Source organism: Octodon degus, unplaced genomic scaffold, assembly GCF_000260255.1.
Source record: "Octodon degus isolate 3935 unplaced genomic scaffold, OctDeg1.0 scaffold00020, whole genome shotgun sequence".
Classification (NCBI taxonomy): Eukaryota; Metazoa; Chordata; class Mammalia; order Rodentia; family Octodontidae; genus Octodon; species Octodon degus.
Genome location: NW_004524596.1, coordinates 23306196 through 23319358, shown reverse-complemented (window position 1 = coordinate 23319358; position 13163 = coordinate 23306196). Strand labels below are relative to the sequence as shown.

General features: G+C 36.9%; 2 pseudogenes; both read right to left on the bottom strand.

The window, feature by feature from the left end:
* Positions 1-231: 231 nt before the first annotated feature.
* Positions 232-1068, bottom strand: LOC101577249 (annotated as a pseudogene).
* A 6309-nt stretch (positions 1069-7377) lies between these two features.
* On the bottom strand, positions 7378-7885 carry LOC101569022 (annotated as a pseudogene).
* Between the last annotated feature and the right edge of the window lie 5278 nt (positions 7886-13163).

Genomic DNA, 13163 nt, shown 5'->3' with positions numbered 1-13163 from the left:
TTTGGTTTGTGCGGAGTAAGTCTTACCTTGTGTATATATACAAAAGGATAAAAAGGGAGGGAACACATAAAAAGATTTTTCATTTTTTTCAAAGATATCAGATAGAAGGCAAAAGAATATGGAGCTTCAGTGAGCACAAAAAATATATTTGCTGGCTGACCGCTGACTTGTATGCACTACAGAACAATTCTATAAATAAAATCAATATATCATTACTTATTCATAACCTGATCAAAACCAAGTATTTCCTAATTTTTCTTTCAGTGTCAAATGTACAAGAGTTCATGCCATTGCATTTAGATAAAGCTGGCAAGTTCTTGCTACTAGCATAGCCCAGGAAACACCAACAAGGAAACCTAATATATTGGAATAGATGTTGTGGCATTTGTTCCACAGTTTGGTAGCTCTGAGAATTAAGTTGAAGTTGTCAATGTTTGTTACTAGATGTAAAGTTTCATCTGTTACCCTGCAACCATTAAGACTTCTTATGTACCTTGTGTCTAATTTTTTAAACAGCCTGTTGTCTCATAGGTCCAAATCTTCTGGAATAGTCTGCAATGACAATCTTGAAAACAAAATATCAATCTGTATCCCACCAAAACAGAGTTTGATGATTGGTGCAAATGCCTCTTCAACAGCTCCTTAATCTTTTACTTCTTCCTGTAATTTCAATATATCATAGAATGATGTGAAAAAGTCACTTTGATCAAAACGTCTTGGTGCAACACACAATGCATCAATATCAGCACATTTTGCATGTACTCCTAATCTGTAAGAGCCAAATGTAAAAATTTTTCCTCCAACATTTTCAATTACAGATTGTGGAAGATTCTTGTTTTCACTGATTTCTCCTATCAACTCCTTCACCAGTTTATTTAATTTTCCCGAAATTAAAATCCTGTGCTGCAGTTTTTCTTCCTCTTCAAAACCCTGAAGGGCTTCAGAGTCTCAGTGAGTTTTTGTGTCAGCACCCAGTGGTCTCCTTAAACTGATAGGTGAGGTCATGACATAGTGCTTCTGTGATGGCTGTGTCTGTTGTGATCCCTGTGTTGTAACTGGAAACAGCATCCCTTCCTATGCTGGCACTGCATAATCACTTTCCCCCCACAACTGCTGCCACCACTGCTGTTCTGGGCATGATCCACTGAGGCGGGAAGGAGGGGGAGCCTGCCTCATCCATGAGTTCAACACCACTCCTGCACCCACTCTGGCTGCTTTAAGCACTTCTCTTCCTTCCCCTTCATCCTAACATGGTGCCAGTGTGCTCTGTACCTTTTAGATTGAAATTACTCTTTTAGGTTCTCACACTAGCAAGATAATATGATGTTTGTATATGTGGGTCTGATTTAGTTTACTTTACAGTATAGTCTCTATTTGCATTCATTTGTCAATTAAAGTCTCAAATTTATCCTTTTTTATAACTGAATAATATTCGACTATGTAAAGATACCACATATTTTTTATCCAATGCTCAGTTACTGGGAATTTGGGTTATTTCCAAGATTTAGCTATGACAAATTGTGCTGCTATAAAAATGGGTGCACATCTGTTGCTGTGGTATGATATTTTCAGTTCTTTTGGAAAAATATCTAGGAAGGGAATAGCTGGCTTGAATGGGATCTCGAATCCTAGCTTTTAAAGGAATCTCCATACTGATTTCCATAATGGCTGTACCAGTCTGAATGCTTATTAATGGAGAAGAGTTCTTTTCCCCCCATGGACTCTCCAGCATTTGTTATTGATCAATTTTTTTTTTTTTTCAGAACCAGGGATTGAACTCAGGCCCTTGTGCTTGCCAGGGAAGCAATTATTCTACTGAGCCATCTCCGCAGCCCTTTGATCAACTTCTTGATGGTAGCATTTCTTTCTGGCATAAGACATTATCTCAGCATTGTTTTAATTTACATCTCTTAAGTGACCAATGATGTTGAACATTTTATCAAATATTTACTTGGCAATTATATCACTTCATTAATGAAATATATATTCATCTCAGATGCCCATATTTGGATAGGTCTTGGAATTTTGGAGGCCTGATTTTTAAAAATTCTTCATATGTTCTAGAGAGGAGTCCTTTCCCACTTCATTTTGTTCTTACTCTGTTGGTGATTTCTCTTGACATGCAGAAACTTTTCAAAAAGATGAGATCCCAATTGTTGATTTTTTAAACTATTTCCCACACAGTTTATTTTTCATTCATGAACTCTACCTACGCTTTTGCCCTTAAGGTTTCTACCTACTTTGGCTTTTAGAAGATTTAGTGTTTAAGTTTTAATATTTAAATCCTTGATCCATTTTGACTGTAGTTTTGTGCATGATGTTGGTTATGGGTCTATTTAAAGCCTTTGGCATGTGGAAAGCTATTTTTTTTTTAAATTCCAGCAACATTTATTAAAGCATCTATTTTTCTTCCAATTAACATGTTTGGCTTCTTTGTCAAACATAAGGTGGCTGAATGTGCTTGTAGTTGGGTATACATCTTCTAATCTCTTCCATTGATCCTCCAGTCTACTTTTTGCAAGTACCATGCTGATTTTATCACAGTAGCTTTGTAGTATAATTTCACATCAGGAATTATGATATCACTCACCTTTCTTTTGTTGCCCAGGATCACTTTTCCTATTCTAGGTGTAAAATTCTGGATCCAGATGAATTTTTGGAATTTTTTTTCTAGATGTGTGAGGTATACTAATGGAATTTTCATCAGGATTGCATTGAATGTGTATAACAATTTTGGGGGTATAGGCATTTCCACAATGTTGGTTCTTCCTAGTGAGGAGCAAGGAACATCTTTTCCATTTTCTGAAATCCTTTTAGATCTCTTTATTCAGAGTACTATAACTTTCATAGTATAAATCATTTACTTCCTTTGTGAGATTTATTCCTAAGTATTTCACTTTTTTGGTGTTATTGTGAAAGGCATGGCTTCTGTAAGTTCTCTCTCTATATTTTCTGTTTTTGTATAGAAATGCTATTGATTTTTGAGTATTGTCTTTGTATCCTGCTGTGCAATTGAATATGTTTTTTTTTAATATGGTTATTAAGTCTACAATCTACTAAGGAGTTTTGTAGGGTCTTCTATGTACAGTATCATGTCATCTTCAAATAGTAATAATTTTACTTTTCCCTTTCCAAATCATTATTCCTTTTGTTTCTTTCTCTTGTCTAATTGCTCTTGCTATTATTTCTGGAACTGTATTCAACAGTGGACATCCTTGTCTTCTTCCTGATTTTAAAGTGAAGGCTTTGAATTTTTGTCCAATTATTGTGATATTGCCTGTTGGTTTGCCATAGATGGCTTTTATTAAGTTGAGGTAAAAACCATCTATTCTGATTTTGTGTACTGTTTTTATCTTGAATGAATTTTGGACTTTGCCAAAACCTTTATCTGGATTTGTTGAGATGATTATGTGGTTTTTTCTTTGGCTGTGCTAATGTAGTGTATTACATTGATGGTTTAGAGTATAGTAAATCATTCCTGTAAATCATTCCTGCATTTATGGGATAAATCCCTCTTGGTTGTGTTGTATAATCTTCTTGATGACTTGCTGCATTCTGCTTGCTAGTATTTTATTGAGGATTTTTATATCTATGTTCATTAAGGAGATTAGCCTGTAGTTCTCATTTGGTTGGGTCCTCCTCTAGTTTTGGTATCAGAGTACTACTTGCCTCCAAGAATGAGTTTGAAGTATTGCTTCCCTTTCAATTTCATTGAAGAGTTTGAGAAGAGTTGGCATAAGGTCTTCTCTAAATTTTTTGGAGAATTCAGAGGTGAGTCCATCAAGACCTAGCCTTTTCTTTGTTGGCAGGATTTTGATTACTTTTTAAATTTCACTGACTGATATTTGGTTATCCAGAAGTTTTATATCTTTTTAATTTAGTCTTCTGACTAAATTAAATTGACTTATCTTTTTAATTTAGTCTTCTGACTAAATTAAATAAGACTTAATTGATAGTCTTCTGAATTTCTATAGAGTCTGTGGTGATTTCGTCCTTTTTATTCATGGCATGAATTTGGATTTTTTTCTTTCCTTGTTTTGATTAGGTTGGCTAGGGAATTCCTCATATGTGAATCCCACCAAGAAATAATTTCTTGGTGGGAATATCTACTGTGGCTATTGTTTTCCTAATGAGACCCTAACTGCTCAAAAGGAAATGGGTACTGCTTGAATTGGCAGGAACAATGGGTATGTGATGTGAGGGCCCTAATCTATCATCTTGTCATAAAAGTTTAATAAACAGCTAAAAGTATGACTTCTGATGAATGGAGAGGAGCCCATTCTGTCATGAAAAGGCATTGTCACAGGGCTCCAGTGTCACAGAGACTCTAGGCATTCAGACTTAAGTTTCCTTGTTATGTACTATTGCAGCAGCCTTGTATGTCATGAAATTACGGGAGAGGGTAAGACAATGGGAAAATATATATAATCAGATATTGATGATTGTATAAAAGTTGATCAGTGGTTTCTCATTCCTTGAGGCACTGCCTGAGTTTTCCAAAGATGAAATTCTCTTTGGATAACATTTAACATAGATCCAAACTTACAAATTCTACTCTGAAATTAGTAGCTTTATCCTGACTTGGTAGCATAATATATAATATATAAAAATTAAAAAGCAAGATATTTCCCCCTGGACTGTACAATTTTATCCATATAGTAGAAATTACTTTCTCATTCTAAATATTAGTGTGAGTCAGGCATGGTTGCACACACCTGTAATTTCAGAACTCAGGAAACAGAGGAAGGAGGATTGCTGTGAATTTGAGGCCATTTTGTGTGAATTAATGAGCTTAATGCCACTTTGAGCTGCAAAGGCAATACCATATATCCTAAAAGAATATGAAATATTAAATGTGTATCAGCCTGTTCAATAATTTTGTGTGAAATTCTACTTTCAGTAGTGGCCTTTAAATGAAGATATCCATATGTCTCTAAGAATATAAATTATGTATTTGGCTTTGCAAAAACAAAACTGTTTGAGAATAGGAAAATTGTGTTTAGCCCTTATGTGAACAGTCAATACTAGTGATGTTTATGCCTATTATCTTTTAAAAAATATTTATTCATTTAATTGGTGCAGAGTCTTGCCATGCAGCTCAGACTCATAGTGATCCTCCTGTCTCAGCCTGTCCAGCACTGGGATTAAAGGTGTGCACCACCTTTAATTGCCTAGTTTCATTGCCTGGCTTGGCATGGGACTGGCATGACATGTGGTGCTGGAGATGGAACCTGGGTCCTGTACTTGTCAGCCAGGGACTTATACCACTGAGCTATCTCCCAGTCTCATACAGAATTTTAAAATGAGATAATAGGAGATTAATAACGGTTAATTTTTTTTTTTTTGGTGGAACCAGGGATTGAACACAGGACCTTGCACTTGCCAGGGAAGTGCTTATTCTACTGAATTCTACTGAACCATCTCCCTCGCCCCTTCTTAATTTTTTAAATGTTTTTTAATATTACATATTGTTATCTTCATAATAGCTGCTCAGATTATAATTTATAGGCATAAAAATTAAACAACATAAGGAGAAATTTTATTCAACAGAAACCTAACAATAGCTACCTGAATAATTAAAAATACCTGGTAGTCAGAGTTCAAATGATTGAGGAAACTGATAAAAGTAACAAAAATAATAAATACTTAATAGAGTAAAATATTATCAGTTTGAAAGGAAATCTAAAAACCATTTACAATATTCTTAGATTATTCCGCCCTGAAGCTGAGAAATCTGGTATATAGTTTCCATCTGCAGCCTAAGATTATGGATCAGCCCATTTCAGGTGCTCGGGAGCCACATGTGGCTCTATCAGACCATGAAGTCTGGACCATTGTATGCCAGAGAATCAAGGGTAAAGCCTTCTAGTGCTTCAAAAAATGAAACAAAAACTTTTTAGAGGATTAACAAAAGACACTGATGCCAAGTATTTTCGTCAAATACACAGACACATTTCTATCTCCCAGGTGTAGAAACCCATTTTTACAGTGGTTTGCTGTAGATGTGAAATGTAAAGATAGGCTGGGTGGGAAAGCCCTGCTGCTGCCTGGGCAAAGAGCACAAGAGAAAGCCCTATTGCTCACTTCCCTCCTTTCCTGTGAAGTTTGCTTTCTTCAGGGGGAGCTCTGCAGCCCCAGCTGTCTGCTCTCCATGCTTCTCTGCTTCTGACTGAGGAGATGCACTATACCTAGTATCTTCTCACAGAGCTCAGGATTTTTATGGCTATAATTTGTTGGAAGATTTCTTCTTGTTATACTCTGATGCTTAAAACATTTAAATACAGCATGATGTTTAATAGTTTGTCATTTGAGAGGCACTATTGTTAGACATTAGAACAACCTGATTTTATCTCTAGTTACATTTTAGAGAGTGCATTATTTATTTTTCTTCTGTAACTTTGCTTTTCCTAGTCTTATGTCTTTCCTACCATTAATTTGAATAATAAACTTTCTTCAAAGCATATTTTAGATGTGTGTTCTGCATAAGTACTACTGATCAGATCATACTACTGACCAGCAACCCCTCCTTTTGAGCTATCATCTATGTATCTATGTATTCTATCTATCTATCTATCTATCTATCTATCTATCTATCTATCTATCTCACCTCTAGTGTGGGATTATGAATTCCTGTAGAACAGTTTCTCAAAAATATACTCTTAGTCTGTTTTATAACCACACTTTAGCAGGCACTAGCTAGACAACATACAAAATTTGCTGAGTTCAATGAAAGCTTTAATCTGCTGTTCTTAAGTACTTTGAAAAATGAGTTACCTTGATGAATATTAATAAAGTATTGTGAGAACATGAAAGAGTGATTAAAATCTAAAAGGTACAACAGATACTGTGAAAGAGAAAGAAGTTGTTCATTGAGGAGGAAAAACTGGGATGAGGAAGAGGACAAATGAAAAAAGGGGGATATATTTAGGTACATACCCAGAATAGTTTGGATAATTGTATTGTTGATTTGTCCTCATTTTTTGAAAGGAGCAGCTAATGTTTAAATTTCTTTTTCTTTTTACTCTGATTTTTTCCCCCTCTTTTGAGTTTTTTTTTTCTTATTTTTAAGGGTGGATATCTTTCATTTCTGATGACTCCTCTACACTGGGCAGAGTCCTGACAATCTGGCAGGTCCACCACAGATGTCTGCTACAGGCTCAGTGCCACGAGGGTAGGATGCAGGGGTGGGGAGTGAGAGAGAGACAAGGCTACATGACCCACTCAACTAAGCCTGTTGTGAGGTGGCAGCTGCAGGACATAACACTGAAGGGACTGGAGTGCACAGCTTCAGTTGTCCTCCAGGTGACAGGGACGTTCTGGGCCACTCGGCTCTGCTGCAGTCTGGTCCCTGCCGCTGCTTGGCCCACCATCTCTTGGTCACTCATAGATCCAGTCCTGGGCGCAGCTCCTATAGTCCACAAGCTCCTCTCTCATGAATCACAGCGCAATCTCCTCGGCGCTCTCCACTGTGTCGCTGCCATGGATGATGTCCCAGCCCACTTAGAAGCAGAAGTTCCCGCGGATGGTGTTTGGCTTGGGATAGGCAGGGTTGGTCTCGCCCAGCAGCACGTGGCCAGTCTTCACCACGTTCAGCACTTACCAGACCATGGCAACCATGGGCCCTGAGTGCACGTACTGCACCGGGTGGGGAAAGAAGGGGCGCTCCTTCAGGTCTTTATAGTGCTCCTTGAACAGGTCCTCCGAGACCTACATAAGTTTCAAAGCAACAATGCAGACCCCTCTCTGCTCAAAGCGCTTGATGATGTCTCCTACGAGGCCCCACTGCACACCATCGGGCTTGATGGCAATGAAGGTCTGCCTGCTGTTGACCATGATCCCCTCCAGCTGCCTGGGCTTTAAATTCAGGCTGCAGCTGCCGGCACCAGAAACGCCTTGAGCTTAAGTTCTTTATTATTGTTTTATTTTTTTAACATGAATCTTGCACATTAATATTTGGAATCTGAGTACCTAACTTGAAGATAGCATCTTGTAATAAAGCAACCATTGTTGAACTCTTATTACTTTGTTTAGGGAAATCTTATATCATTTATAATGCTGTTTTTTTTTTATCACTACTTTCTTTTTTCCTTTTTCTTTTTTTTAATGTATGTGGTACAGACTCTCACTATGCATCTTGGACTTGTAGTGATACCCCTGTTTTGCAGCCTCCCCAGCAGTGGGATTACAGGCATGCACTACGACGTCAGGTCTCAGTGGCTGGTTCAGAGGGCCTAGGTGAGGGGTGGCATGGCACATGGTGCTGGAGATTGAACCCCTGTCCCTGTGCTTGCCTAATGAGGTGCTTGGTTTGCTGAACTATCTTGCAAACACTTTTATTCTTTAAAAATAAAAAAAAATGTGAATAACTTAAAATGATCTTTCTTAAACATCAGGAAATGAGACATAAGACTGAATTTACTTGCAAATGATATGGTTTATACATAAATAATCTTAAAGGATCTACAAAAAACACTAAAACTCACATTGAAATTAGCAACAGTGTAAGATAGAATAATCTAATGATCAACCTTATTTCACATTCATTCAGTAAATTGGAGAATAAAATAATGAATGATTACTTTTATAATAACATCAAAAAAGTACATATTTGGAAATAAATTTATAATTTATACTTCAGGGTATAAAACATTCCTGAGATAAATTAAGTAAGGTCTAAATAAAAAGATATGCCACAAATGTCCAGAACATTCAGTACTGTTGATATGCTAGTTCTTACTAAATTGATTTTTATAATACAATCTGTATTACAATTATAGGAGGTCTGACACATAATTTAAAAATACATACAGAAATGAAAAGAATTTAAGATATTCAAGAAATATTGAGAAAAAGGAAAATTGGATGAGTCACACTAACAGGCTGCAAGACTTACTATGAAATTATAGTAGAGTAGGTATGTGGTTGGGGAATAAATTTTGAAAAATAAACAGTGTCGCAATCCTGCTCTTCACAGGGATTTTTGTTGGCATGCTTGCCCATGTGCCTCATTATAGATTCTGCGTTTTGGGGATCTCATGAGTGTTTTTTTATCCTAATCTTTTCTTCTCCTCTTATTCATCTTGGTGCATCTTCCTCCTAGAAAAGATACAATCTTCTCAAATCTTTTGTTGTAACTCTCTGTTTCTTTCAAATGTTCTAAGTGTGAAGAAGGTCTCTTAGCATCCCAGAAAACCCTGGGCTTTGTAGATTTATACAGGGAGACCCTGTTTTCCATGTTAATCTTCTGAAGCTAAGAACACAGATAGACTGCTTAAGTGCAAAGTAGGAGAATAAGCACAGGCAAAAGTTAACTACCAGAAGAAGATTAATTACTGTGAAGTAATTTTCTAACTGCTGGCTCTCCACTCAAAACAAAAAGGAGGAAAGGTAAAATTTAGTTAATGGTTTGGGGACATTCAGTCCATAGACAGCTGATTCTTAGGCAGGAACATAAAGTGAGAAGAATGTGAAGCAAATTTACTTCATTCATGGAGATTGGAAGGCAGAGCTGAGGAACAAAGCTAAAGAGGAATGGCTGGAGGACCATATGTAGTGCCCATTGCCCTCCTTCATGCCCCACCCAGACATGCCTAGGATTCTGCTTTACTAGTCTGCTAGGTGTTTCTGAATCCAATGAAGTTGATATTATCAGGGCTAATGATGACAAGTGGTTATAGATCATTATGTGTCCCCATTTTCAGCAACCATTCACCATATCCTTTCCTAAATTTTTACAGGTATTCATTTTCATGGGATTGAGCCAGGTTGGGATACTTCCTGATATTTCCCTTGTAGTATAGCAGAGTCTATGGTATGCTATCCATATTTTTTTTTCTGAACCATGGTACACATCTTTCAGTCATGGAAAATATAAGCTACTGATGGCTTTCTGTTAACAACACTTTGAAAAATTGTTTTCTTCCAAAGAGAACCATCCCAGTGGATACTACATTCTACTTTCTGGTAGTCTATGTTCACTGAGTTGTCATCTAGATAAGAGTAAAGAGGATGCATGATGACTAAGGAGTGTCTCAGAGTGACTGCGCAGCTCCAGAATTTTTTGTAGCATGAATTGTATTTTTATGGTGTCTTCATATAATTCAGTTTCTAGTTATGTCTGTAGGAGTTGCTTCTGGGGGCAATTACCAATGAAGATTGTGCAGGCTAATCTTTGTCTCAGAGTGTGTCTCCTAGGCACTGACTTAAGCATAGACTTTAGAGGACTCACAGATGAATTGGGTATGGCAGGTAGCAAGAAGCTATCAGGATGAATCTAGGGGTTTGGTTTAAATACATTAGTAGATGGTAATATCATATATTTCTTTTTTATGTTAATTTTGAAATGCCCAGGGATATAGCTAAGCAGTGTAACACAATGCTTGCAAGTGCAAGGTCCCGAGTTCAATTTATGGTATAAAAAATAAAAAAGAGTTACCCAGGAGGCAGTTGGAGATTTTACTCTGGAGCTCAGGGAAGGATCATAACTGTGGATAATGCCTTTGGACCTCTTTTGAATAAACAGATTTTGAAGTCCTATTAGATAAGTTCCCAGAATCAGACACTCCAGGTGTGTCCTGGCTTCCTCTCACATTTTGAAGCATTCCCAGCTAGCAGTACAACCAAGGGCTATGTAGTAGTTTCCTATGGCTGTCATAATAACCACAAGCTACTAAAGAAAAACAAAAATACATTGCCACATAATCAGAGATCAAGGCATTGACAAGGCTCTGGTCAAGCTGAGGCATCGTGGGAGGATCTTTTGTTTCTCTTCCTAGGTTTTGGCTACTCTAGGCATTCTGTGGCTTGTGGCAATGTAGCTTGAATCGTTGCTTTCATATTGACATGACCCTTGCTTCCCCATGTGTCTCTCTTCTTTGTGCATGTCTACATCAGTGTCTAGATTTCTCCCTTTCACAACTGTACCAGTCATATTGGACTAGGGCTGCATATCACTCTATTATGACCTCATCTGAATTAATGGTGAGGTATTTCAAAGTAAGGTTGTAGGTCTGAGTCTTGGGGTTAGAACTTCAATATATCTTTCAAATTACTTATTTATGTATGTATTTATGTGGTGCTGGGGATTCAACCCGGGGCTTTGTGAATGCTAAGTCAAAACTCTGCCACTGAGCAACATTTGCATCCTATTCAGTATGTCATTTTGAGGTCATGCATTCCAATTCATAACAGGCCCCTGCAAGGATTTTTTTGGCCATAATTTTATTGAGAAATAAATAGCAATGAGACAGTTTCAAATCGAATTGGTACAACAGTTCCAATAATGAACACATTGCATACTGCCTTCCTAGTGGTTATTTGTTGTATGAGATGCAGACATGATATCCTATTTACAAACACAATATTAGAACAAATGCTTGTATTTCTTGAATTAAGAGAATGTAGCTATATATCTATCCTAACCATTTTGAATACACAGATACAAAATGGACATTCATCTATATTCCCTTTTTTGGTTTAGTTCCATCATTTAATATTATAGGTGTGTGAAATTAGCAAACTATTCTAAAAGAGTCGAGTAGTCCATAATAGTATTGGGTCTTCTACTTGATGGGCAGTGTCAAAAGTTGTTGACCTGAGTCCCCTACAGCTCAACATAACACCATGGCTTTACTTCTTATACTTCGTTTTTATACTTTTTGGCTGGATGGTTAGGACCAAGATAAAGCAAGACCTATGTAACAAGAATTGTAGCTTTTGGGTCTGATAAGGTCAGTGAAATCCCCTCATTATTTATCCTGAGATCCTGCACCTCAGATTGTAGATCCTTTGTCATTGTCAGCCATGTGGATGAGTCATGGCTATTGCTTGACCAATTTTCTACTTTGAAAGCCTGAGAGAATGTTTTCTCTCCATGTGACTCTCCTTAGGCACACTCTACATCATCGATCACTTTCCTCTTTGGCCCCATAATCTCCTTGATCAGAAAATTTGGGACACAACTGAGTTACATGACTGTAAATTACAGGTTCTCCTATGTCCTCAGTCCTCAATGACCTTGAAAAAAGGCTAGGGCCAAAATGTTGGCTGTCTTTCTGTCCTTCTTTTTATCTAATTTTTGGTCTGAAAACTTAGGTGGTTAACCCTCCAGAAGAGAAGCTTATTGTTATTATCACATAACCTAGGCTGTTGAGCTTAACCTTACTATCTGTCTGGTTATCAAATGTCTTAGGCATAACATGCAAGAGTTATTTTTCATAAAGTATTGATATGTTAAACTTTAAGTCACTACAGAATATGACAAAAATTTTTAAAAATTAAAATATATTTAAAGAATAGGAATAAAGAATTATATATTTTTACACATAAGTCCAGAAATCTAACCATATAAAACATTGTAGCAGAACAGTCCTGCAACACCCATTTTTCCTTTTTCTGCCTTCATTCACCACCTGCTTCCTTTCTAAACAATCATTTATCCAAGAGACAGCATGGCAGCAACTGACTTGTTATAACAGGCAGCTTGTATTCAGAAGACCAGAATGACAGGCACTCCAAACAACAACCTACTATTACAAATTACCATCTTCAATGCAGTTGCTTAGTTTACAGATGTCAGTATATATAGTTAGGCAGGGTGAGAATCATTCCAAATGATTGCTAGATTTGAAAATCTGAAGATTCTCAGAATCATTGCCTTACTCATCTTGTACATATAAATGTATGTCTTGCCTCTGTCATGTTTCCTGGCTCTTCTCCTTGTTCTCTCTACAATGTCTAGTCCTCAAATTCTTGCCTTTTAATTGTATTATACCTTTCTATTTGCATTTCTTTTTTTGAGTTCTTATACTAGGGAAACTATATGATATTTACACAGGTGGGTTCAGTTTATTTCACTTATGAGTATATCTTAAAATGGCATCCAGTTAAATATAAAGGCTTTGCGTTGATCATTCTTTATAGCTGAGTAATACTCCATTGTATAAAAATACCACATCTTTTTCATCCGTTCCTCAGGTGATGGAGATCTTGGTTGTTTGCAAGATTTGTCTATCTCAAATTGTGCTGCTATAAACTTGGACTGGAAATCTCATTAAAACCAGCTATTCCTCTACTGGAAATTTTCCTGGAGGATCTGAAAACATCATATCATAGTGATATATGTGTGCCTACGTTTAGCAATAAAGAATGATAACCAAGAAACT